The sequence below is a fragment of the Puma concolor genome, chromosome B1 (genome assembly GCF_028749965.1).
Source record: "Puma concolor isolate L17-30 chromosome B1, mPumCon1.1.hap2, whole genome shotgun sequence".
NCBI lineage: Eukaryota > Metazoa > Chordata > Mammalia > Carnivora > Felidae > Puma > Puma concolor.
Genome location: NC_141670.1, coordinates 131176942 through 131204186, shown reverse-complemented (window position 1 = coordinate 131204186; position 27245 = coordinate 131176942). Strand labels below are relative to the sequence as shown.

General features: G+C 35.0%; 1 protein-coding gene and 1 pseudogene across 5 annotated transcripts in view; both read left to right on the top strand.

Moving 5' to 3' along the window:
* CCSER1 (coiled-coil serine rich protein 1) overlaps positions 1–27245 on the top strand; it is a 1329329-nt gene that overhangs the window by 1101691 nt on the left and 200393 nt on the right. The gene's annotated exons all lie outside the window — the stretch shown is intronic.
* On the top strand, positions 1188–5155 carry LOC147581882 (eukaryotic translation initiation factor 3 subunit E pseudogene; annotated as a pseudogene).

Below are 27245 nucleotides of genomic sequence, written 5' to 3'. Positions count from 1 at the left end.
TTGAATGCTGACTCTACCCTGTAGGTAGATAATCTTATTACCTAGATGAGTTTTGTAAATCTCTCCAGATTGTTTCTGAACCTTCTTTCTCTCCAGCCTAGACTTCCCTAGCAGCCTTTGCAGCCAGGGCTATGCTGTCTGCCATTACATATTATAACATTTATTACAAAAGCTAAGTTGAGAATACAAGAGTTTTATTAGTGGCAATGCTACAAAACATAGGGTGAATCCTCTGTGCAAGGCATGTGCTAGCCTTATGAAGGAGGGTATAGCAATATGCACTGAAAATCGTTCTATTTCAGATTCTTTAAAGCGTATCATAAAAGGCCAGAGAATCGTCTCTTGGGACATGGCTTTGGGCATTAAGAAAACAACTCTAATTCTGGAAGAATCAAAGTTCAAGAGTCATCATGTGATACTTTTTTAGAAATTAGGTGAGGGCAGTGAAAATAGCAAGATAAATGACCACATAAACAAGTTGACCTATTATAATTAATAGAAGAACAAAAAAGGAAGCACAAGTTTTAAAATCTCTTAAAGTGCCTTGAAATAAGATCAAAATGTAATTATGTTAAATAAGTTAAAACACACTTAAAATCTAAGTTTACATATAGTGACTGGCTTGTAGGTAAGAATTGGAACAAATGCTGCACATTAAATAATGTAAAATACTTCACATAGAACTTGGAAACAGTTAATGCAATTTTTCGGTATTTCTCTGGTTAAATGTTATTAGCATATTCCCAAAAGTAAAGATCAGAAAACTGGAAACCATCAAAATTCCCTGTGATGTCCACAGGCAAATGTACTTTTGCCTTTAAATATAAATTTTTATCTGTCCTAATAAAGCACAAACTTTTTAAGTGCCACTTGGCAGTCTTTTGAAAAACAGGCAATTTGACCAAAAATATTGCATTTACTTGAAGACTACTATTCATTTACCATTCAATTTTTCTTCTGCTTTCCCCATCATACCATAAAAAGAGTTTGAGAACTATCTTTTTAAAAAATTTTCTTTGATTTTTGGACTCCATCAGTGCTTCACAGCTTTGGTAATATAATAAGTTTTTTGTATGTCATACTTAAAAAGATAATGTCAAGAAAAGGCAATATTAAAGAAAATAATCTGTTATAAGTTGATTTCTATATAGTTGCATTTTCTCAATTGTGCAATAATTCTAAATATTTTTTTTTAATTTTTTTTTTCAACTTTTATTTATTTTTGGGACAGAGAGAGACAGAGCATGAACAGGGGAGGGGCAGAGAGAGAGGGAGACACAGAATCGGAAACAGGCTCCAGGCTCTGAGCCATCAGCCCAGAGCCTGACGCGGCGCTCGAACTCACGGACCGCGAGATCGTGACCTGGCTGAAGTCGGACGCTTAACCGACTGCGCCACCCAGGCGCCCCTATAATTCTAAATATTTTAAGAATGGTGCTAAATTTTTAATTCTCTAAATTTTTAAAGAAATAATTATAAAATGACCCTTTCCTTGACAAAATGGTGGAATACGACTTGACTAATCGCATCATACACTTTTTGGATCTGCATCTAGTCTTTCCACTGCTCAAGTTTCTATCCATAAAAGAGATATATAATGAAAAAAGAATTATTACAAGGGAAATACAAGGGATACAAGGGATTTTCTCAGTGATACCAGCAAGGTATACTTTGCTATGGATATATACAAAAATCTTTATTCAGAATGATATTCCACATACTTTGAGAGAGAAAAGAACCACAGTGGTTATACAACTGAAACAGCTTTGGGCAGAAACAGAACCAATTGTGAAGATGTTTGAAGATCCAGAAACTACAAGGCAGGTGCAGTCAATCAGATGGTTAGATGCTGTTTGACTACACAGAGGACAAGCATAGTTTTAGACAGGAATATTTAGATATACTCTACAGGTCTGCAAGATTCCAATATGAATGTGGGAATTATTCTGGAGCATCAGAGTATCTTTACTTCTTTAGAATGTTGGTTCCAGCAACAGATAAAAATGCTTTGAGTTCACTCTGGGGAAAACTGGCCTTTGAGATCATAATGCAGAATTGGGATACAGCTACGGAAGTCCTTACATGATTAAAAGAGACCATAGGAAATAATTCTGTGAGTTCCCCTACTTGAGTTTCTTTAAGAGCAAACATGGCCATCCACTGGTCTCTGTTTTCGTCAACCACCCAAAGGGTGTGATAACATTACTGATCTCTTCCTTTACCAGCCACAGTATCTTAAAGCAATTCAAACAATGCATCCATATTTTCTATGCTATTTGACTACAGCCGTTCACAGCAAAGATATTTGAAAACACTGAATGGTGCTAAAAGATCTGGTTAAAGTTATTCAACAGGAGTCTTACACATATGAAGACCTGATTACAGAATTTGTTGAATGCTTGCTTTCATGTTAACTTTGACTTTAATGGGACTCAGAAAAAACTGAATGTGAATCAGGACTTGTGAATGACTTCTTGGTGGCTTGTCTTGAGGATTTCATTGAAAATGCTCATCTCTTCATATTTGAGACTTTTTGTCGCATCCACCAGTGTATCATCATTAACGTATTGGCAGACAACCTCCAGAAGATACATGACTCCAGAAGAAAGGTGGATTGTAAATTTGATCAGAAATGCTAGACTGGATACCAAGATTGATTCTGAATTAGGTCATGTGGTTATGGGTAACAATACAGTCTTACCCTATCAGCAAGTGACTGAAAAGACCAAAAGTCTTTCATTTAGAAATCAGATATTGGCCATGAATATTGAGAAGAAACTTAGAATAGTAGGTCAGAGGCTCCTAACTGGGCAACGCAGGACTCTGGCTTCTGTTGAAGAACTGTAGAAGACAAGATGAAAAAACTATAAAATAAAGATGAAATAATAAAATCATTATATAAAGGATGATATACATTTTAGAAACAACATATTGAGTATAAATTTTGGGGAATTTGAATAAAATTGGCTGTGTTTCAAAAAAAAAAAAAAGAAAAGAATATAATAAGCGTCCAAGTACAAAATAATTTAAAAATTACTGAAATCATGAGAAAAATTAAGCCAGGTTATTTTTTATTTCAGTGTTTGTGTTTTTTTCTCTCAAACCTCCCAACTTATTCTAATATTACATTATTTTGATAGTAATTTTAAAACCAATATTTATTGGATGATAACTATTTATCAGGTCACTTACTACATGCTGTATATTCCTTACAACATACATCCTTACAAAATACATACAGTTTGCGTGATTTTATTCCCTTTACAAATGAGAGAATAATGCCTTAAAAGGTTAAGAAAGTCAACAAAGTCATGATATTGTAACTGTTAGAGGTAGATATTAAGCCCAGCTTTTCTCCCAGAGTTCATGCTTTACCTAATAAACAAATTATTCATTGTACCATAAGATACTATTCCTATTTTTGTTCTTTTGTTTTGTTTTTAAGGAATCTATCTAGTCAGCCAACCAGTTCTGAAAAATTGTATTAACTAATGACTAATTTGTTTTGATGTTTCCATGTAATGAGACATTTTATGAAGATGACATTTTATGTAGTGTCAGTATATCAAACCTGACTGAAAAGAAGTAACATTTATCTATGAGTCCTCTATAAGTATTCTATCCTATAGAATTCTATTTCAGTGCTAAAATTATTTTGGTTTAGGAATCTTCAAATTATATCAGGTGAGTACATCTTTGTTTTAAGAAGACTTGATGTCCTAGGGAAAAAAAAATGAAAGATAAAATCATTCAAAATGGATTCTAAATCAGGTTTTAGTACTTGCCGTATTACCAGTATTATTAGTATTATTAGTATTATTAGTACTTGCCGTACCTAATGGATAGGTAGTAAATATTAAATTAAATTAATGAGCATATTAATTAATTAATTTAAATTATTCCTATATAGAGCCTTTTTTTTGTGGATCATTTAAGAAGTTTTGTTTTTGAATCAAATTTTTCTGTAAGTGAGAGAAAGCCAAGTCCTAGTTGCTTAATCAGAGTGAATGTTAGGAGTAGGGCTGCCTTGAGGCAGCTGTATTTAGAAATAAACAGAGCTCTCAATTTTTGGCATCTCTTAATGTCCTGGCTCCTTTTTTTGCTGTGTTAGACTCCAGTCTCCGGCTTTGCATGGTAAGAACATGGCAGCAGTAGTTGAAACATCCCACATCCTTCATATTTCTGTCCAAAGGCAAGTACTACTTTTTTTCATTCCCAGTACCCACAGCAGAAGGCTCATGGTGTTCTTTTGGTTCTGATAGCATAAATATACACTAGTGAACCAATCACAGTGCTTAACAAAATGGTAGTCCTGATTTAAGTATAAGTGAATTCCACAAAATATTTTTGAATTAAATGTGAGAAAGAATGTTTTCCCTCAGAGGGAAACTGGGATATGGTTTCATGAAGGATAATTAGATGCTAGCTGAGAAAAACAATAGTTATCTGCTGTAGCCTTCAAGGATAACATATATGACTTCATTAATTTGAGGATTATAATTTTCAGTTTCTTAAATGCCTAGTTCTTACTCGTCTCAGAAAATTATGTGTTCATAAGAAAGAGAAAAAATTTATCTTAAAATGCCATTAATTTGGTAAGTCATCAAGTTATACAAACTATCTTTTGCCATACTTTGATAAGTTATTATAAAGAATCATAACTTATCCTGGTGCCCTAATTTAATGGAAAGTGTGCAGTGTGTTCATCTTTTTTATTGTTAATTCTGCACTTCTTGAGATTCTGATTTCACGTTATCTTTTTATTTCATACACAGGAATTTCTATATCAGTTCACAGTGGGTACCAGAATATGAACTTGTGGGAACTCAGTGAAATGGAACCCGATCAGTTTAAATTTCTTTTAAGTATTTCTGTCTGGCTTTAATAATGTACAATTAATATAAAAAACCATTTAGCTTTTATCAGTTAGTCAAGATCTGTTGGCCTACTTTCAAAAGTTGGTCTCCTGGGCATAATGGACATAATTGAAACTCCTGTTAAATTTTTCATTTTAATGAAAATATTAAATGACTTGTGGAGTAGCGTGGTAAATTTGCAGCCCAGATCTCAGAGGGCTGGGCTGTGATTTCATTCTTCTGTCTTCTACTATTTTATTCTCAACATTTACAAAGTTTATTAAAACGATTTCAGTCCAGTCCTTTGGCTTTGTTTTTATATCATTGCTTTCCAGGGTGACTTAGTTTTTTATTTTATTTTCATAATTACCTCTTTATAATTGAAAACTACAAAAGGGCATAGTTATCAATGGGAAGCAAAATACACACTGAATAATTCTGCATTTTTTTTCTTTTCTCAACTGTGGATTGAATACAGCAATATAGGGTGATATGCTTGGCACTACAAAGAACTATGGATTTTAAAAAGTTCTAATTTTTAGGTTCAGAATATAATGAACTACAGTTATTTTTAAAACTAGTTTTAATATTTTCTGGTAGATAAAACTGAATACAATTGAAAGTACCCTTTAATATTTAGGGTATGTATTTAGAATAAAATGATAGTTCCTGAGTACATTTCTTTCATTTGGAAATTATAAAGATTTTTACTTTGCTTTTGGCATTGTATGTCTTTTTCAGATTATGTTTAATATTCTTGTGAGTCTACATTAAAGTAGGAAAGGGTACAGGATAAGAGGGAAGGATAAAATTAAATCTTACCAGGAAGAAAATTTTAATTCTGCATTTCTATAAATTCACCTGTTTTATGGCATAGAAGTGAGTAGGCTTAAAATCCAATGATTAAAAACCTTCATTAAGTAAATTTAGCTGAAGATCTTTAGATAAATTTCTGTAGAAAGAAAACATAAATTTTGCCAATTAATAATATGTTCACTTTTGTTTTATTCTTTAATAAATACATCTAGTACTTATTAATAGTGTTTACTATATCCCAGAGACCAAGCAAGAAGAGTGTCAAGCAAGCTGTGAACATTTCTTATTTGATATTCACAATACGCTTGCAGAGTTTATAATAGGGTCTCATTTTACAGAAAGTAAATTCTCAAATAAGTAGCTCACCTAAGGACACATAAGAATTGGAGTCAGAATTCAAATTTTTTTTTTTTTTACATTTTTATTTATTTTTGAGACAGAGCATGAACGGGGGAGGGTCAGAGAGAGGGAGACACAGAATCTGAAACAGGCTCCAGGCTCTGAGCTGTCAGCACAGAGCCCGACGCGGGGCCCGAACTCACGGACTGCGAGATCGTGACCTGGCCGAAGTCGGCCGCTTAACCGACTGAGCCACCCAGGCACCCCAGAATTCAAATTTTTGATATGGAATCCGAAGCCTGCCTTTAAATCTATATTGACTCATATTATCACCAAATGTTCCCAAATCTAAGTCCCTAAGTAACTATTTGTTTGTGTGAAAGATAAAGTAAAACATAAGAACAGTATTTTTAGGTATTGTAGAGAAATGTTGTGATTTAAGATGAATGATTTTAAAATAAATTTATTATTAGAGGGGAAGAAACTAACAAAGACTTAGGCCCTAAAAGTGGAAAAATTGGGGAAATATAATTTTAATATTTTAATTATTATATAAAGCCACAACTATTCTGAGAAGTTTAGTGCACAGTATCTAGTGTTCCTCTTACAGCAGAGATAATAAGCCTTAAATATGAACATTTGACTTAATATTTAAGGTTTATTATCTCTGTGGTAAGAGAAAAGCAATGATACAAAAGAAATATGTAATAGAAATAATTAAACTTTAGAAGATTAACTCTGTGTCAAGCACCGCCATAGGCATTTAACATGTATTAACACTTTTGAATGTTTATTTATTTTGAGAAAGAGAGTGTGAGACTGGGGGAGAAGCAGAGAGAGAGAGAGAGAGAGAGAGAGAGAGAGAGAGAGAATCCCAAGCAGGCCTTACACTGTCAGCGCAGAACACGATGTAGGGCTTGATCTCATGAACCAGAAAATCATGACCTGAACCAAAACAGGAGTCAGATGCTTAACCAACTGAGCCACCCAGGTGCTCAACACTTTTAATATTTACAGTAACACTATAAGATAGTTAACATTACCATACTCATTTCTAGATGAAGAAAGAGAAACCTGGAGAGGCTTACTAAGTTAATAAGGTCCTAGAGTTAAATGAGAAACAGGGTACAATTTAAACCTTGGCAGCCTGATATAGAGCTAGATGTATTAACCATTATTTCATACAGCTGTATTCAAATGGTAAGTGCTAATACCTTAAAAAGTCAGCAAAATATAAGCATTGAAGTATATTTTTACCACTGTTAAATATATTGAAGTTTCTCAGGTCACCCCATATGTATGACATGTCTTCTCCATTTTGTTCCCATTAAAACAAAATGAAACAGAAGATAGATTATTCAGCATTTTATGTTAATGATTCAGTTCTATTATTCTCATCACCTGACAAGAAATTCTTGACTCAGCATAGAGTTCTACACATATAACTCATTAAAATTGATTTCATATTTTCTTCTAATATTATCAATCACATGTAGGTGATAATGCCCTATTTCCAGGCATAGTTACATGTACTTTCCTTAAACACTTTCCCCACTGATAAACACATCTTTCTTTTATTCATTTTATTTGGTTTCCATGAACAAGAATTATTTGATTCATGCTTTTCATGCATTTATGTTGTTATTCAAACATCTTGGTTTATTCCCTACTTCCTTATCTGAACAAAGTAACAAATTAGTACACTTTCAAATGTAACCAAGTAAATGACATCTGGGTGCTTTTGCAAGCTAATAAAAGATAGTGAGGATTTTTGAATTAGTTAACATCTTGTGAAATAATATATTTTAAATAGGGGCACTTGGGTGTCTCAGTTGGTTAGGTGTTTGACTCTTGATTGGGATTGTCTCTTTCCCTCTCTCTGCGCCTCCCTTGCATGTACGTGTGCACTCTCTCTCTCTAAATAATAAACTTAAAAAAAGTGAAGTTTTAAATAATACATTTTAAATATGTATTACAATTTTATAGCCAAATATTTTTACTATAGTAAAATATCGCCGACTTGATAGTAAAAAAAATAAAAATAAAAATAAAAATTAACACTTTTTCTCTTCTGCCAAATTTCTTTTTTTGTTATTAAAATTTTTTTTAATGTTTTAATTATATTTGAAGGAGACAGGGAGACAGAGCATGAGTGGGGGAAGAGCAGAGAGAGAGGGAGGCAGAGAATTTGAAGCAGGCTCCAGGCCCTGAGCTGTCAGCACAGAGCCTGATGTGGGGCTCGAACTCATGAACTGTGAAATCATGACCTGAGTCGATGGGACGCATAACCGACTGAGCCACCCAGGCTCCCCTCTTCTGCCAAATTTCTTCTGAAAATTGCCTTGTCCTCCATTTTAGCACCTGGAATAACACCTGGAACACAGTATGTGCTCAATAAACATTTAAAAGAACTTAAATTGGGTGCCTGGGCGGCCAAGTCGGTTAAGCATCAGACTTCAGCTCGGGTTATGATCTCACGGCTTGTGGTTTAGAGCCCCGTAAAGGGCTCTGTGCTGACAGTTGGAAGCATGGAGACTGCTTTGGATTCTGTGTCTTCCTCTCTCTCCGCCCCTCCTCCACTCATGCTCTGTCTCTATCAAAAAGCGATTAAACATTAAAAAAAAATTAAAATAAATACATTAAACAAGAATTAAAAAAATAAAAGAACTTAAATTGTATTTAACTCCTTTTTCATTAACTGAAATATAATCCCACTTCATCTGCTTGATGGTTCTTTCTGGTTTAGCTAACTTTCTTCTCTTTGCATAGAATATTAATGAAAAGTGATTCTTGTGTATAAAAAAAAAAAAGCCTTTCTGTTGCATTTCTGTAATAAAATATATGGCAAAATAAATTAGACCTGAGCCTACCAGTTTTCATTTGGGTGAAGTGTTCAGATATTTGTTTCCATTACAATGAAAAATTAAACATATAAATTACACACAAGTTGTTGTTATAATACACTTGAAACATGAAAGCTCATGTGAATATTGTCATTTTTACAAGTTTAAAAAGTTTTTGAAGATATTAGAGTTCTTCTCAGTATTATTTAAATGCCTTTTCTGGCATAAGCAGAAAAGGACTATTAACTGATATATAACCATAGGAAGCAACTGTTACCAGAGAAAAATGCCCTATAGATAGCATTTATGAATATTTTTCTTATAGTGGAAGAAAGGGTTGTTTGTTTATTTTCACATTTACTGTTCAGTTTGAGCACTTTTGCAGTTTAAAAACTTAACTGAAAGGACATGGATAGCATAAACATTGACAAATACATAAAAGTCAGTTTGAGATTTAGGACAGTTGAAAAATACTACTAATACTAATGAATATAGAAGTACATATTGCTTTGTAAATTCAAAACTTAATTATATTGCCATTTAAAAAAATATTTTATGGTATTATGGCACAATAGTCTACTTTGTTTTTTGTTTTTTTGTTTTTTGTTTGTTTTTGGTTTGTTTTGTTTTTAAACATTTTTTTAAGTTTTATTTTTATTTATTTTGAGAGAGAGACAGCATGAGTGCAGGAGGGGCAGAGCAAGAAAGAGAGAGAGAAAGAGAGAGAGAGAGAAAATCCCAAGCAGGCTCTGCACAGCCAGTGCGGAGCCCAATGCAGGGCTGGAACTCAGGAACTGAGAGATCATGACCTGAGCCTAAACCAAGAGTTGGGTGCTTAACCAAATGAGCCACCCAGCCACCCTAGGCTACTTTGTTAATAATGTTGCAGTGTTATAGTGTTAATAGTTGGTTTCAATAACATGAAAAAAATTGCCCTGATAGAATACATAATGTTACTGTTTTATATGGAAAATAAAATAAGCTACATGTAAGATGTATGTATGAAAATAAGAAATTATTACTAAAGAGTAAAAATTCCACAGTGTTCAAAGCCACAGGATTTTGAGGGACTTTTATACGGATTTTGTATGCATGCACTTATTTATACTCCATCTTGTTTTAAATGCAATTTAAAGCCATTTGTCATGGAACTCCGTGCTTTCGATGGGCCTGAGGTGAAGTGTCTTCTGGTTGTTTACTTCCCTGTGTTGAATTGAAGGCAGAAAGAGAATTCACAAGGTAGAGAATATTTCCTTCCTGATACCATTTACATAATATATTTTTTTTTGTTCTCTTGGCCAAGCTATTTTAAAACGATACATGAGTGATACACAATACTGAATTTACTTCATACTTTCTTTCCTACTTAAATATATAAGTAAAAAATATGGCTAGGAGGTTGTTAAACTGCCACCGTAATTCTAATACTTATTTGCTAAAATAATATTAATTTTTTAATATATTTTGGTTTAAAAAATCCTTAATCTCTGAGTTTCTTTTGTTGGTATTGAGATGAGTAAAGACTTTGTTTTGTTTAATATTCTTGTGAGCACTAAGTACTATTTGTTGAGGTATAAAACAGATTCTGACGTACAATGTTTACTTCAAAAATGAATGAATGTTGTAATATACTGTGACAAGTTATGTCAACCTTAAATTATATTATTAAATCACTTGAGAAAATGAAATATGGGGATATTTTTTCCCTTTGATCATCTTAGGTATAGTCTTATTTTTAAAAGTTTCAAATTCTCATAGGAAAAATATTAGGAACAAACTTAAACCAAATTATGTTTTAAATTAATTTAAATGTATGATATTATAATAATGTTATTTTTCCATTATTTCAGTTTATAGGGAAAATATCTGTTCCATTTTTGTTCCAAGTGCCCTTTCTTTGAGTTTGTTAATCTGAAATTAATAATTTGGTGAGTCCTCCAACATATTCTACTCTATTTATTAATTACCCATAATATAAATGATGACTATATTCTGATTAGCTCAAATGCAGTGGGAAACACTTAAGTACCAATGGCATAAAGTCACCTTGAAACAGTAGATATGATTTGGTAAGAGCTATATAGTGATTTATATGCTTGAATACTTTTGATTCTCCTGTAAAGATTACCAATTCTTTTTTTTTTTTTTAATTTAACAACATTGCTCATTTTATAATGGGCTTAGGAAGTTTTATTTAAAAAAAAGAAATACATTATAATGGTCATACAATGGTTATACAATTCCACATAACATGGTCAATACTGGTTTCTTAGACTAAATAATTGACGCTGCACATTAATAGTAACAGGTATAATTGTCCGTTATGAGAAATATGATGTGTAACAAGGAGTTAACCATTTGAAAGGCTATTCACCTAAAGGAACAAAATTTATTGAGAATCTACCATGTGCCAAGCACTCTTCTGGCCACTGGAGACACAGAAGTGAACAAGGCATAATGTTTCTCTTGCAGCTGGTATCTAGTGGGAAGATGGGAGGGTACACTATAAACAAACAATAATGTACAATCAGGTAATATTGTTAGGTTGAAAAATTAAATAGTGTATGGGAAGACAGAAAAAGCTATATCAGGGTGCCTGGGTAGCTCAGTTGGTTAAGCATCGACTTCAGCTCAGGTCATGATCTCCTAGTTCGTGGGTTTGAGCTCCACATCAGGCTCTGTGCTGACAGCTAAGAGCCTGGAGCCTACTTTGGATTCTATGTCTCCCTCTCTGTCTGCCTCTGTTTGTGCTCTATCTCTCTCTCAAAAATAAATAAACATAAAAAAATTAAAAAAATCTATATCAGATAGGGTAATCAAGAAATTCTTTCATGGAGACAAGAATAAAGGGAGAGGGAGCCAATGTGAAGGTCTGGGGAGCAACAGCAAAGCCAAGGCGAACTCAGTATCTAATGGGAAACAATAACTTCTACACATATGATGGCAAAGGCTGCTACTATTAAAACTATATGAATATTGAATTCTTTTAGAATAATTTTGTTTTATTTCTTCTTAAAGGTAAATTCATAGTAAATTGGAAGCATTGATTGTGATTAATAATAGACAACAAAATCTAAAGCTGTCAGGATCTCAGAGCTCCTAATTAGGTTGCAGAGTGGTGGGGGGTGGGGGGCACCCCTTTAAGAATGGCTGAGCAGTCTTGCTCTGCTATAGTGAAATGATGAAAGCCAAAACAATTTTGATTTTGTTTTGGGAAATAACATGATGCTAATTACTGGTGCATAGTTTTCATGTCCAGCCGTACACATCAACAAGATTAGTAGTCATCGTAGCACTAGCAGGGGTTGTGGTGATGGTGGTGGTAATTTCAGTGCTAGTGGAATCACTTGAAGGAATGTCATCTTTGTGCTAGAAACAGTGCAAACTTCCATGATCTATTTTTATTGCCCCAAACAAACTTTAAGATGTGTGCTGATCTTATCCCTACTTACAAATGAGGATACTCCAGTTAGGAGAGTTAATAAATCTCTTACGGTCACAGTATCAGAACATTTTCAGGGGGCAAAACTCAAACTCAGTGTCATCTCATCACACAATCTGTGCTACTTTTAAGGAAAAGTGCCATACATAATGATTTGTCATGCAGTGGCATTGTGGAGTGTGAAATTGAAAGAGTACTGAGAAATTCTCGGTTTTAGAGTTGATTATGCTATGTTTTTGATGTGTGAGAAAGACACCTCTCTACACTGTGTCTGTGAAATAAGCGTGTCATTGCCATTTTTTTTTCAGATTTCTTCTGATAAACAAATGAGTAAATGTGCATAAAGACAATATGAAAAATTTATTTAAACTCAATAGACGTTAAGAGTACTCTTAAGTGCTATTCACTGTGTTATGTGCTGAGGATAAAAAAACAGGAATATGTTAGAGACCAACCTTCAAGCAGCAAATAATAAAACAAATAAAATTGGGTTCCACCCCAGTTCAAGAAGAAAAATTGCATATGTCAGACACCATTCAGGTTTAATAAATGTAGTGGACAGCTGTAATTCTTATACCAAGTCACCCTCTTGGGGTGACTCATTTCTTCACTTACTCCAGGTCCCTTTGTTTTGGATGGGGCTCACTCTAGCCCTGGGCTCTAGGAATAGAAACCATAACTCAGGCTCAGTCAATGAGAGGGCCATAGCTATAGTGACTGATTTAGAAAGATCATGACACAAGTCTGGATGAAGAGAGGGACAGAGGGAGAGAGGAGAAAAGTGAATATTTAACTTTTTGTTCCAGCTTTTCTTGTTCATTGGACATTTCATCTATATAAGCTAACAAATTCCTGTCTGCTGAGAACTAAGCAGGTTACATATGAGCTGGGAATTTTTAATATACCGAAAGACTGACTCAAACAGTATGACTATGTGGATTCATTTAAGATGAAGTTAATGTTGAAGTTAATAAGATGCTTTAAGTTTTGCAAGATGATGAGTATTTAAGCTAAGTCTTAAGAAGCAAAATCTAGAAACGTGACACCAAATTTTATCATGGAGAAGGGGAAAGTGGCCTTTACCGACAGTTTAGGAGATACTAGGCAGGAAACTAATATTTTACATATACATTTTATTAGCTGAAAGAAGGAAATTACTTATATATTTCTTATTATTAACTTTGCTAAAATGTATATTGAGACATTCACTAAATCTAAAAAGTGTGAGGAGTTTTGGTATTTTTTATGGTCTAGCACAAATCATTAGAAAAAGTGACATGGTATGAATTTTACTCTAGGAAGATACTTCCTGGTACAGAAAGAAGAATGGACAAGAGGCATGGGAGATTAGAACAAGCAACATTGGCAGAAAGTTCTTAAATTAGTTAAATTAAAAAAAAATTACAGGGATGCCTGGGTAGCTCAGTTGGTTAAGCGTCCGACTTCTGCTCAGGTCATGATCTCACGGTTCTTGAGCCCGAGCCCCGTGTGGGGCTCTGTGCTGACAGCTCAGAGCCTGGAGCCTCCTTCAGACACTGTGTCTCCCTCTTTCTCTGCTCCTCCCCAACTCGTACGCTATCTGTCTGTCTGTCTGTCTCTCTCTCTTTCTGAAAAAAGAAAGAGTAAAAAACAATTTTTTTAAATTAAAAAAAAAAATTACAGAGAAAGTCTATTGCTGAGAGATGGTTGGAGCCTTCAGCAGCATAGCACCAGAGGGAATGGATATAAGTAATAAAGATCTAGGAGATGTTCTGGAGTAAGAATCATCAGGCCTGGAGAACCAAAAATATGTAGGGTATGGTGGAGATGGAATGTGTTTCCATGGATATGAGAGGGTAGAGGATTTATTAACAGAGGCAATATGTAAAGAGTGAAGGGTATATTAGCAGGGAAGAGGGATATCTATGAGAACACTAGCCAATGCTGATTTGGAACATGGATTTGGAGAGCCTGAAGTGTTTTTGCTGTGAAGACTAGCATTTGTTTATGCATCATTAAAAAAAAATGTTGAGCATTTAAATACAAGTCAAGCACTTCTCTAGACAAATTTCCTGCTCTCACAAACCTTGTATTCTAGTGGTAGGATGCAGAGAACAAAAATTAAATGAATAAGTATATGTTATATCAAGTAGTAAAGAATTAAAGAAAGAAATATAAATCATAGTCAGGATTTGGGGCTGTTATAATTCCGGTTAAGGAAGGAATCTCTGAGAAGAGATCTGAAAAAAAAAAATTGAGGGAGTCAGCCATAAGGATATCTGGGATTAGAAAATTTCAGACCTTGAATTGCATTTAGTTATGTACTTGACTGCAGTGTGAACTTCTGAAAGGGACTGTTATACTTATCATTAAAAAAAAAAAAATCTAAGTTTGGTTTCAGAGTGTCATCATATCAATCCTGGATATCCGCCTTAGGCTTGCAAGAAATTTTCATATGCTTGATATGCTCTCTCTTTATCAGTCACAAGGTACTCTTCTATTTTTCCAACCAATTTTCATTCAGGGATCATTTTCTTCAAGAAGTCAGGGTAGATCAAATACTCTCTTTCATACCCCAAAAGATATTTCTAGCATAATACCATAGAGTTAGGAGTCTATAAAATTCTTGAATACATGATCTATGGTTTACATGTATCAGAATGACTTAATGTCAATAAAATTTTGTTGAATTGAATTAGAAATAGAAATAATCTAGATTGACTGAAGTATAGAATATGTACAGGTAAAAGAATGACACAAAATATGAGGAAGAGAAGACATAAAATATGAAGTTTCCAAAGATAACTAAGGAAAAAACTGGCAAAACAGCTGATTCAGTAACTAAACCGACTTGTCAAGGAATGAATCAAACACAAGAAGAAGGCTACTGCTGCTTTCGAGTGTCCTCTGTTTTCTCCTCTTTTCCTTCTGTCTAATTAAGTAAAGCTATATAAATATAGCACAGAGCGGTATCTGACAGATACTTATAGCTCAAAAAATATTCACATTTAGAGTCAGCTTTTGAAAGAGTACCCTTGAAATATATTTACATCATTTTCTTTGATTAAAGGAGTCAATGAATACATTAGATAGATTAATTAAGGTATATGCACATATGTATTTTTTGATCAAAGTCTTATTGCTGTATTCAGTTTAAATGGCAGGAGTACTTTTTTCAGATAAGAAACAATCTCTTTTTTTCCCCTCTTTAATTTAGAAACAACTGACTTTCTAGTTTGGGATCATATGACTTTGGATGAAGGCAGGGATGTCATAAATGAGATTCTTACTAGAGTCCCCTGATTCATGTCTTTAGTCTAGTGCATTGGTCAGACCCGAAAGTCTCCTTGATGTCTCATCACATTTTGGTACAGTATTGACATATTTTAAATTTAACTCCATGGATTCCAGGATACACATGATCTTTTCAGAAATGATATATTATTATAAGAACTGAATAATCTTTGTGCAGAAAGGTTTACTACAGTCAACTGCAAAACCGATATTACTATTCACTCTTTATATAATTATAATTTGGTTTGTGATTTTGACCTTGTTTTAAAGATTTTATTTTATTTTATTAAGTAATCTCTGCACCCAGAATAGGACTTGAATTTACAACTCCGAGATCAAGAGTCGCATGCTCTACTGACTGAGCCATCCAGGTGCCCCTAACCTTGTTTTAAATAGCATAATTCAGTAGCAGATTTTATTCAGTTTGAAATGAAAAGTTAGCTTTATTTTTATTTGAGATACAAAAATTCTTCTATATCTTAAGTAAAATGTTGTCATGATATTATATAATTATATCACACTTTAGTAACTAGATGGATTCTTTCCAGTGCTTACTTATTGTTTACTTTATTGGAGAGGAAGTGTTTCTGGGATTGGCAGCCTGTGGCAACTCCCCCTAATAAATGTTATTAGCTACCCCAAAATAAAAGTATATTAATAATTCCATTTAGCATGTTCTTAACTGTATGATGTAATATAGAGAAGTATTTCTCATGTTTAGTCTAAAAAGATTTTTTTTTAATTTTTTTTAATGTTTTTATTTATTTTTGAGGCAGAGAGAGACAGAGCATGAGCAGGGGAGGGGCGGAGAGAGAGGGAGACACAGAATCCGAAGCAGGCTCCAGGCTCCGAGCTGTCAGCACAGAGCCCGATGCGGGGCTCAAACTCACACACCAGGAGATCATGACCTGAGCCAAAGTCGGGCGCTCAACCGACTGAGCCACCCAGGCGCCCCTAAAAAGATTTTTTTTTTTATTTTTTTTCAACGTTTTTTATTTATTTTTGGGACAGAGAGAGACAGAGCATGAACGGGGGAGGGGCAGAGAGAGAGAGGGAGACACAGAATCGGAAACAGGCTCCAGGCTCCGAGCTATCACCCAGAGCCTGACGCGGGGCTCGAACTCACGGACCGCGAGATCGTGACCTGGCTGAAGTCGGAGGCTTAACTGACTGCGCCACCCAGGCGCCCCCTAAAAAGATTTTTAACACAGTTGCTGGGTTAACATCTTCAAATATTTTATTAGATCTTTCTTTTTCTAGTGCAGAATATCCATAATTCAAGTTATTAATCTGTTTTTACCTATGATTTGTCAAATAATTATTTTCTATTACTCATTGCATTTTCCTAAAATTTTGAAGGTATTTGTAATAAGGTGAATATGACTCCAGCTATCACCATTAACTCTCATTTTTTCTTCTGATGTGTCTTCCTTAACAAGATTGTACAAAGATAGAGAAGACTATTAGTATAACCCTCAATCTCACAAAAAGAATCTTCTAGCTATTATAAAGTTAACCTGGTATCAATATAGGAGACAAATGGTAGATAATATCCATAGGGCAGATAGTAAATAATGTATTCTGCTTCCATCAAATTATATTCATAGTTTAGTGTTTATTATATTTAAAATTTAGTGTTTGAGTCAAGTTAACACTGCATTTCTGCTGCTGATAAACTTTAAAAGATATTAGTATTTTTAGTTATTTGAGACAGGCTTTCAATGTTTTCCCACATATATATTTATGGGTCATTGAAGGAATATCACTGTAGTTTATAAACAGGCTAACTTGAAGTAAACAATAAATATAATCATGCATGGATGCCTGTATCCATCCATCCGTCTGTCTATTCATATATATACATATATACATATATGTACATGTATACATATACATATATGTACGTATATACATATACAAATATTCCTTTTCTGACTCAGCAGACTAGTAGGTATGTTTCAAGAGACAGGATTATGTTTTGCTTACTGCTTCACTAACACAATGAACTCATTTTGGGTGCTCAATACATTTTTGTTGAGTTATTAATGACAAAGAGGGGGTAGTGAAGAGGTTGGCTGACTGTTAAATTAGATATTGGATAGTTAAGGTCTGATTTTTGACATTGTTGGCTCGTTGCAATAATTTTGTTTATTCTCTATAATGTAACAGTGTGTACCTTTCTAGCAAAAGTATCATGAACTGCCTTATGTAATTTTGATTTCCTGTGTAAAATGCAAACATAAAGTATTATTTTTAACAATACATCAAGATACATCAGTAGTATCTTTCATAGCCTACTATACACAGTAGGTGACTATTTTAATTAAAATAAAATTTCCTTTAGAGAAGGTTTTAGCAAACCAATGCGATAATCACTGTGTTTTGTTTTGGTTCAATAGAATCAGACTCCTTATAACTGAATTCACAACGCGTACATTTGTAAAACAAATTGCAAATACGGTAATTCACAAAGAAATGTTAGTGTGATATTTATTTGAGCAATTTATTCTTTCCTTAATTAATTCATCTAATAAGCTCTTACAGAATGTCTACTATATGCCAGTCACTTTGCACGGGGCCACTTTGTGATGGTTGGGATGGGAGAGCTCCTTAAACCCAAGAATGCAGCCTTCATAGGGAGTTAATGTTCTGGTCTGCCTTTTCGACATGAGTCTAGAGTGCAACACAGCTGAGCCCATAGCAAGTTCTCAGTGGATGTGCAAATGGTGTTGTTGGTATAATTCACACAAAGTTGTGGATTAATAAGACCATAATTTTCCATCCTTTTATGAATTATTTGTTTATTACTATGAGTAGGCATGAACGTTTTAATTTCATTCGGTGCTGCCTTCACAGGACACTTCCTGTTTTTAAAAAGCTTTTAAATATGTTCCATTCCTGTCATTTTCTGGCAATTTATTATTCCAACAATGTTTTAAATAAAAAAAATTCAAATATCAATAAAAGGTAGAAAAACTAGTGTAATAAATCTCCACATATGCATCACCTGGCTTCAACAGTTATCAATTTATTACCATTAATATTTCTTCTGAACTTCTCCATATTCTACCTACTAAGTCTTTTGAAACAAATCCTGACAGTATATCATTTATCTAGAGATATTTTACTTTTTTTTAAGTTTATTTATTTATTGAGAGAGAGAGAGAGAGAGTGAAAAATCACAATATTACTATCACACCAAGAATATTTAGCCACACTTTTTAAATAACACCAAATATTGTCAGGATCCACACTTCTCAAATAGCCTTATTCTTTTTTTGTTTTTTTTTTCAAATAGTCTTATTTTTTAAGAGTGCATTTGAACCAGGATCCAAATAGAGCCCATTGAAATTAATTGATATGTTTATTTAATCTCTTTTAATAGATTCACCTCTGTCTCCTGATTCATACTGATTGATTTAATTCAAATTTGAACTACAGAGTTTTTACATATTCTTACTGAACTTATATCTGTATCTCCTTTCTCTCATGTTGAATATTCTAGTTCTTAATAATATTTGCTCATCATTGAGTTCTCTATTTGCTTTATCTTATACTATATAAAATATAGTTTTAGCATTCATGATTAATACCATAATAAACAATATGATTGCCATATATGATTTCTATGTTTTATTTGCTTTTGCATTTACTTAGTAACTGAAAGTCATTCTGTAACTGAATTTGCATTGATCATAATTTAGAAAGAAAAAGTCAAAATATAAGCCATATATATTATTTGGAGTCTTTAGGTTTTATAAGGATGATATTCATGGAAGTTCCTGGTAAAAGGTGGTTTTTTGTTTGTTTTTTTGTTTGTTTTTTGTTTTTTTGTTTTTTTGGTTTTGTTTTTGTTTTTTGGGTGTTTTTTTTTTGTTGTTTTTTTTTTTTTTTTTTGTAATATATAAGCACCCTGGCAATAGAATTGGAACCTAAACATTTCTTGTGATTGTTTTCCTCTAACTCTTCCTCTAGTCCCTGTTCTGAAATCTGCTTCTGTTTTCACTTTTGCTGCCATCTCTCTTTACCAGTAGGTTTTTTTGCCTAGTCAAAGTTTCTGCTCCCTCATAATGTTGTCTTTACAGGGAACATCATGGCCACTCTCACATGTTACCATATCATGGATTTTCATCTTTACCTTCCAATGACTTGTTTTCTCAAAATTACCTGGCTCTCATCTTTTGGTTATTGTTTCCTATAAGTTGGATGTCCTTGAATCTCATGCTCAGAATCTATTATTATCCTGTGGGGCATCACCTGGAACTGGCCCTTAAGTAGTTGCTCTGAATATTTTATAGAGAACTCTGTGTGTGGCAGACATTCTAAAGCGAGACCTGGCAAGTCTAGCATGATTTCAGGAAATGTTTTGAATAGCAAAAATGTCTTACATTTTTACTTGGTTTGGATGGCATTTATTCTCAGCATCTGTTATTATATAAAATATGTGAGACTAAATGCAGTATATAAAATTTTCTTGTGTGGCTATTTGTTAAAAATAATAGTAATTTTTTCCCATGGGTGCATGAATTTTAAGGAAATAATTTCTTAGTTTGTATGACACAGTTTTGTTTCATTGTTGCCAGCCCTTTCTATTTTCTCCCTGGGATGTCAGATGAGATAACTAGAACTCTTATGACAAGCATGTGGTCAGATCCATAACTGGCATTGAAGTTTGTTCCTGTTCAACAGCAGCTAGTATTAAATTCAGTGTCTCAAATATTTACTCACAGTAATATGCTCCATTTAGCCTGCGCTGTGATTTTTGGCTTCTACTTAATAATAGTTCTATGCCCTTTAGCAAATATAACAGCAGGAAGACCATAATGTTCTAAACAACAGACTTTGTTAAATGTGTAGCGTATTTTTTCTTTCCTGTTTGCCTCTACCAGTTTAATATTGCTTCTGAAATTCTTGGCAGATTTACACTTTTTTTTTTCTGCTTAAAAGCATACATTTTAGTTGTTTCTCTTTTTAAAGCACACCAGATATGTGTTATATGATCAAGCTTCCAACATGCTTCATTTTGGGGGAAGGCTTTAATTCACCCTCCCTATTGTCTCCAGTGTTCATAATTATCATATGTTTTTACTAATCAAGCATTTATAATTAAAATATTTTCATTCAGTGGTGATTTCATTTATTTCAATCAGTCTTATACTGCTGAGGAAAAAGAGAATGTTTATGAAGTTCATAAAATTTTCCCTGCATAAGGTGTAAAGTTAGTCCCTATTCTTTCAGAACTAATGAGTTTACTCTGCTGTGGGTCCAGTAAACTTGTCAATATACTACAAATAAAGAATTAACTAATTATAGAAAGGAAAAATAAGCATGAAGAGGTGCTATTCATAAGGAGATGCTTCCTAAATCCTACCATTGTGGGAAAACACAGAATCCTACGGGAACAGATTGCTTTATTGTTTACAGCAATCCTCTCCCTTAAATCTCCATTCATTACCGTTGGACTTTCTGTGTGATCTGTAGGCAGAATTTTTATCCCTGTCCCTTTGATTTTGGATTAGACTCTGTAACCAGTTTTGGCCAGTGGAATGTGAGTGGGTATGATTTATGTCACGTCTCTGCAGTGGGGTTAATGGGCATAGCTAGCTTCTATCATTTTTTTTTGTTTTGTGTTTTTTGTGGGTTTCTTTGTTTGTTTTTTTGTTTTTGTTTTGTTTTCTTTTTGCATTTTTCCTTCTTCCATGAAAATGGCATAGTCCCAAAAGAACTGCTCCTTCAGCCTGGGCAACATAACAAGACAATATGTAGATCAGAGATGCAGCAGACAAGTAATATGAAAAAGTTATTTGATATTGTAAGCCACTGAGGTTGTGGGGTTATTTGTTACTTCAGCAAAGCTGAGTAATAAAATTCGTCATTTTTACCTGCTGTAGGAATTTTTGAACAATTCTTTTTTTTGTTGTTAGTTATCACTGTCTCCAGAATAATAATTCCAGGTTTATAGTTTCTTTAAGCCCTTTAAATTTATCTTTCTTGCATATCTTCCACAAAGTAATTTGTTAATAAATGTCTAATGGATAGAAGGCTTGTCATCAATTAGACAGACCCTTTAAATTAGACATTATCCAGGTGAAAAGTACTTCATATTATCTCAATTAATCAGTAGTTTTTGAATTTTGTATGACTGAACAATTACTTCAAAATACAGTATAATTAAGGAGAAAATGTGGCGTAGGAGGACACTGGGCTCACCTCGCCCTGCTGATCCCTTAGATTCCACCCACATCTGCCTAAATAACCCAGAAAACCACCAGAAGACGAGCAGAACATACTCTATGGAGCCAAGCATAGACAAGAGGCCCACACAAGAGGGTAGGAAGAACGGAGAGGCGGTGCGCACTACATGGACTGCCGGGAGGGAGCCAGGGAGGTGGAGGGGCAGCCTGCCCAGCAAGGCAGAGCCCCCAAAGTCTGGCTTGCAAAAGCAGAGGGGCCGGACTGTGTGAGATCTGACAACCAGCGGGACTTAACACCTGGAATGTTATAAGTCAACAGCTCTGCCCGGAGAGCGGGAGGGCGAGAGGACACCAGGAGGGAGAGGTGTTGAGCCCCTGAAGACAGAGCTCAGCTTGGCGGGGAACAAAGGCACTGGCAAGCACCGTCTCCCTCGCCCATCCCCCAGCCAAAATCCCAAAGGGGACCAGTTCCTGTCATGGAACTTGCTTGCACTGTGCAAACACCCAACACTGTGCTTCTGAGGACCCATCCCTCCAATGGGTCTGCCTGCCTCCCTCCTGGTGCTGTAGGGCCCCTCCCGCAGGGGACCACTGACAGAAAAGTGAGCTGAGCCTGCCCCTCCTGCCCTGTTCGTCTTGCAGATCCACCCTGGATAATGCGCCAGATCCCATTAAAGCAGCACCACAAGCCTGGCAGTGTGCAAGTAGCCCAGACAGGGGCCACACCACTCCACAGTGAGTCCTGCCCCTGGGAGAGGGAAGATAAGGTATACACTAGTCTGACTGTGGCCCCAGCAGTGGGCTGGGGACAGACATCAGGTCTGACTGGGGCCCCTTCCACCAACACAAGTTACTCAAGACAGCACAGGGGAAGTGCCCTGCACTTCCACGACACCCCAGGGACTATCCAAATTGACAAAATGGAAGAATTCTCCTCAAAAGAAACCCAGGAAGTAGAGACACCAACGAATTGATCAAAAATGATTTAAGCAATATAACGGAACAAGAATTTAGAATAATAGTCATAAAATTAATCGCTGGGCTTGAAAAAAGTAAGAGGACAGCAGAGAATCTATTGCTACAGACATCAAGGGACTAAGAAATGGTCATGAGGAGCTTAAAAATGCTATAAATGAGCTGCAAAATAAAATGGAGGCGACCACAGCTCATATTGAAGAGGCAGAGGATAGAATAGGTGAATTAGAAGATAAAATTATGGAAAAAGGAAGCTGAGAAAAAGAAAGACAAAAAAATACAGGAGTATGAGGGGAGAATTAGAGAACTAACTGATGCAATCAAATGCAACAATATCTGTATAATAGGAATTCCAGAAGAGGACGAGAGAGAGAGAGAGAAAGGGGCTGAAGGTGTACTGGAACAAATCATAGCTGAGAACTTCCCTGATCTGAGGAAGGAAAAAGGCATTGAAATCCAAAAGGCACAGAGAACTCCCTTCAGACATAACTTGAATCAATCTTCTGCATGACGTATCATAGTGAAACTGGCAAAATACAAGGATAAAGAAAAAATTCTGAAAGCAGCTAGAGATAAACATGCTGTAACATATAAAGGGAGACCAGTAAGACTAGTGACAGACCTATCTACTGAAACTTGGCAGGCCAGAAAGGAATGGCAGGAAATCTTCAATGTGATGAACAGAAAAAATATGCAGCCGAGAATCCTTTATCCAGAAAGTCTGTCATTCAGAATAGAAGGAGAGATAAAGGTCTTCCAAAACAAACAGAAACTGAAGGAATTCATCACCACTAAACCAGCCCTACAAGAGAAATTAAGGGGGATTCTGTGAGCGTAATGTTGCAATGACCACAAAGTATCAGAGACATCACTACAAGCATGAAACCTACAGACATCACAATGACTCTAAACCCATATATTTCTATAATAACACTGAATGTAAATGGACTAAATGCTCCAACCAAAAGACGTAGGGTATCAGAATGGATAAAAAAACAAGACCCATCTATTAGCTGTCTCCAAGAGACTCACTTTAGATCTGAGGACATCTTCAGATTGAATGTGAGGGGATGGAAAACCATCTATCATGCTACTGGAAGTCAAAAGAAAGCTGGAGTAGCCATACTTCTATCAGACAAACTAGACTTTAAATTAAAGATTGTAACAAGAGATAAAGAAGGGCATTATATAATAATTACAGGGTCTATCCATCAGGAAGAGCTAACAATTATAAATGTCTATGCGCCAAATACAAGAGCCACCAAATATATAAAACAATTAATCACAAACATAAGTAACCTTATTGATAAGAATGTGGTAATTGCAGGGAACTTTAATACCCCACTTACAGTAATGGATAGATCATCTAGACACAGGATCAATAAAGAAACAAGGGCCCTGAATGATACATTGGAACAGATGGACTTGACAGATATATTTAAAACTCTGCATCCCAAAGCAACAGAATATACTTTCTTCTTGAGTGCACATGGAACATTCTTCAAGATAGATAACATACTGGGTCACAAAATAGCCCTTCATAAGTATACAAGAATTGAGATCATACCATGCACACTTTCAGATGACAGTGCTATGAAGCTTGAAATCAACCACAGGAAAAAGTCTGGAAAACCTCCAAAAGCATGGAGGTTAAAGAACACCCTACTAAAGAATGAATGGGTCAACCAGGCATTTAGAGAAGAAATTTTAAAAAATATATATGGAAACAAATGAAAATGAAAATACAAAAATACAAACGCTTTGGGATGCAGCAAAGGCAGTCCTGAGAGGAAAATACATTGCAATCCAGGCCTATCTCAAGAAACAAGAAAAATCCCAAATACAAAATCTAACAGCACACCTAAAGGAAATAGAAACAGAACAGCAAAGATAACCTAAACCCAGCAGAAGAAGAGAAATAATAAAGATCAGAGCAGAAATAAACAATATAGAATCTAAAAAAACTGTAGAGAGATCAATAAAACCAAGAGTTAGTTTTTTGAAAAAATAAACAAAATTGATAAACCTCTAGCCAGGCTTCTCAAAAAGAAAAGGGAGATGATGCAAATAGATGAAATCATGAATGAAAATGGAATTATTACCACCAATCCCTCAGAAATACAAGCAATTGTTAGGGAATAGTATGAAAGATTATATGCCAACAAACTGGACAACCTGGAAGAAATGGACAAATTCCTAAGCACCCACACACTTCAAAAACTCAAACAGGAAGAAATAGAAAATTTGAACCGACCCATAACCAGCGAAGAAATTGAATCAGTTATCAAAAATCTCCCAATAAGAGGCCAGGACCAGATGGCTTCCCTGGGGAATTCTACCAGACATTTAAAGCAGAGATAATACCTATCCTTCTCAAGCTGTTCCAAAAAATAGAAAGGGAAGGAAAACTTCCAGACTCATTCTATGAAGCCAGCATTACTTTGATTCCTAAACCAGACAGAGACCCAGCAAAAAGAGAGAACTACAGGCCAATATTCCTGATGAATATGGATGCAAAACTTCTCTACAAGATACTAACAAATTGAATTCTACGGCATATAAAAAGAATTATTCACCATGATCAAGTGGGATTCATTCCTGTGATGCAGGGCTGGTTCAACATTTGCAAATCAATCAATGGGATGCATCACATTAATAAAAGAAAATTAAAAAAAAACATATGATCCTGTCAATCAATGCAGAAAAAGCATTTGACAAAATTCAGCATCCTTCTTAATAAAAACCCTCAAGAAAGTCAGGATAGAAGGAACATACTTAAACATCATAAAAGCCATTTATTAAAAGCCCACAGCTAATATCATCCTCAATGGGGAAAAACTGAGAGCTTTCCCTCTGAGATCAGGAACACGACAGGGATGTCCACTCTCACTGCTGTTGTTTAACATAGTGTTGGAAGTGCTAGCATCAGAAATCAGACAACAAAAGGAAATCAAAGGCATCAAAATTGGCAAAGATGAAATCATGTCATTTTGCAGATGACATGATAATATACACGGAAAACCCGATAGACTCCACGAAAAGTCTGCTAGAACTGATACATGAATTCAGCAAAGTCGCAGGATACAAAATCAATGTACAGAAATCAGTTGCATTCTTATACACTAATAATGAAGCAACAGAAAGACAAGTAAAGAGCTGATCCCATTCACAATTGCACGAAGAAGCATAAAATACCTAGGAATAAACCTGATCAAAAATGTAAAAGATCTGTATGCTGAAAACTATAGAAAGCTTATGAAGGAAATTGAAGAAGATATAAAGAAATGGAAAAACATTCCCTGCTCATGGATTGGAAGAATAAATATTTTTAAAATGTCAATACTACCCAAAGCTATCTACACATTCAATGCAATCCCAACCAAAATTGCACCAGCATTCTTCTTGAAGCTAGAACAAGCAATCCTAAAATTTGTATGGAACTACAAAAGGCCCGAATAGCCAAAGTAATTTTGAAGAAGACTAAAGCGGGAGTCATTACAATCCCAGACTTTAGCTTCTACCACAAAGCTGTCATCATCAAGACAGCATGGTATTGGCACAAAAACAGACATGTAGACCAATGGAATAGAATAGAGACTCCAGAATTGGACCCACAAAAGTATGGCCAACTAATCTTTGACCAAGCAGGAAAGAATATCTAATGGAAGAAAGACAATCTCTTTCACAAATGGTGCTGGGAGAACTGGACAGCAACATGCAGAAGGATGAAACTAGACCACCTTCTTACACCATTCACAAAAATAAACTCAAAATGGATAAAGGACCTGAATGTGAGACAGAAAACCATCAAAACCCTAGAGGAGAAAGCAGGAATAAATCTCTATGACCTCAGCCGCAACAATTTCTTACATGACACATCCCCAAAGGCAAGGGAATTAAAAGCAAAAATGAACTATTGGGACCTCATGAAGATAAAAAGTTTCTGCACTGCAAAGGAAACGATCAACAAAACTAAAAGGCAACCGACGAAATGAGAAAAGATATTTGCAAATGACATATCGGACAAAGGGCTAGTATCCAAAATCTATAAAGAGCTCACCAAACTCCACACCCGAAAAAAAAATAATCCAGTGAAGAAATGGGCAGAAAACATGAATAGACCTTCTCTAAAGAAGACATCCAGATGGCCAACAGGCACATGAGAAGATGCTCAATGTCACTCCTCATCAGGGAAATACAAATCAAAACCACACTCAGATACCATCTCACGCCAGTCAGAGTGGCTAAAATGAACAAATCAGGAGACTATAGATGCTGGAGAGGATGTGGAGAAGCGGGAACCTTCTTGCACTGTTGGTGGGAATGCAAACTGGTGCAGCTGCTTTGGAAAACAGTGTGGAGGTTCCTCAAAAATTAAAAACAGATCTACCCTATGACCCAGCAATAACACTGCTAGGAATTTACCCAAGGGATACAGGATTGCTGATGCACAGGGGCACTTGTATCCCAATGTTTATAGCAGCACTTTCAACAATAGCCAAATTAT